This window comes from Pteropus alecto, unplaced genomic scaffold, assembly GCF_000325575.1.
Source record: "Pteropus alecto unplaced genomic scaffold, ASM32557v1 scaffold68, whole genome shotgun sequence".
NCBI lineage: Eukaryota > Metazoa > Chordata > Mammalia > Chiroptera > Pteropodidae > Pteropus > Pteropus alecto.
Genome location: NW_006441386.1, coordinates 8,036,749 through 8,038,178, shown reverse-complemented (window position 1 = coordinate 8,038,178; position 1,430 = coordinate 8,036,749). Strand labels below are relative to the sequence as shown.

The following is a 1,430-nucleotide window of genomic DNA, read 5'->3' as shown; positions in this document are numbered from 1 at the left end:
ACATTTTAACTGAATGCCTAGAGCAGTCAACCCAGGCACTCTGCTCAGTATAGTTCTAATGCCAGAACAAAGAGTATTTTGAAAACCAGATACTGTATTTCAGTTGTTACCAAAAAATAGGGCTCATTACCAGGGAGCTTGTTAAAAAAAAATGTGGTATCTAAATTTCTCAAGGTTATGACAAAACTAAAGCAGCTTGTAATCAAGCAAATGGACAAATTTTTGCCATAAGCGTTTCAGTTTCTCTTTTTGGTGTGGTGTAGAGGGTTTCACAGTTGAGGCTAACTTTGGTTTGCATTGGTTCATTTTACTTCCTTCAGGTCTCAGCTCAGATGTCCCCTTCTCACCCCTTACAAAACACACCCTCTTCTGGCTCCTCTTGCCCCTCTCCCAGACTTTTTCTTCTTCAATGACTTATCACGTGAGCCCCTATTTATAAAAACTGTTCCCTCTCCCCCCATGTGAACTGTGGCACCTTAATGAAGGTGCACTTTGGCCCCAAGGATGGGAATAGCTTTCCAAGCACAAGAAATTCTTCCTATTTACTCATATATTGTGAAAACCAGTGCACCAATACTTTGTTGTTGTTCAAGAAGAAAACCAGTAACTAACATCAGGCTTTCTCAATTCAAAGTAGGTCAGATGGCTAATGATTGAAATTGGATTGGCATCTGGAGTGTCTTTTGGAAATGTAAAGCTAGACTCGAGGCTGCATTTTTGTTTATCTTCTTGTCATTAAAGTGACTCTAGTGGAAGCTGAGTTTGCAGTTGCCGAACCAGGGGTTAAGGGCAGAGCAGTGAAACTAAGTTAGTGTTCTTCCCTCCACCTGAGCTGGGAGAAAGGAGGGTTTATGATTAACTCAATCATGTCTTAAATGCAATTTCTGAGGGCTGAAAACATTAACTTTTAAAAAATGATTTAAAATTACCAATTGACCATATCCGGGGCTGAACCTGCATGATTCAGCTCCTTTTAAAAATATCTTTTCTCAACAAATTGCTTCCTTAACATTTTAATTTGTTGATCGTAAAGGAAGCTTGCCAAATATTAGCTGTTCTTTTCCATTTCCTACAGCTTCGAGCTTTCCTTATTTGGCATATTTCAATGGAACTGTAAGGTCACTCCCTATTTTTCTTCCCAAATAACTATATTTATTACTGTCAAGTATTGGCGAGTTTGATCCAGCTGTCATCAGAATGTTTGGAAATATTGTTTTTTGCCAGAATGCTGATTTAATGATCTAATACTGACATGGCTTGTTTTCTCTGCTGAGTTGATAACTTGTTCAATAATCCCCCTTCTTAGTGAGCCACACTACTCTTTTTTTCCTGCCGTAAGCTTTATGGACAGTGTCTTAAAGACAGTAGTGGAGTGTGTGTGTGTGTGTTTTTTTTTTTCCTTCCTTCCCTCACTCCCTTCATCTTTCCTC

At 39.0% G+C, this 1,430-nt stretch overlaps 1 protein-coding gene across 2 annotated transcripts in view; it reads left to right on the top strand.

The window, feature by feature from the left end:
- CUX1 (cut like homeobox 1) overlaps nucleotides 1-1,430 on the top strand; it is a 347,921-nt gene that overhangs the window by 28,404 nt on the left and 318,087 nt on the right. The gene's annotated exons all lie outside the window — the stretch shown is intronic.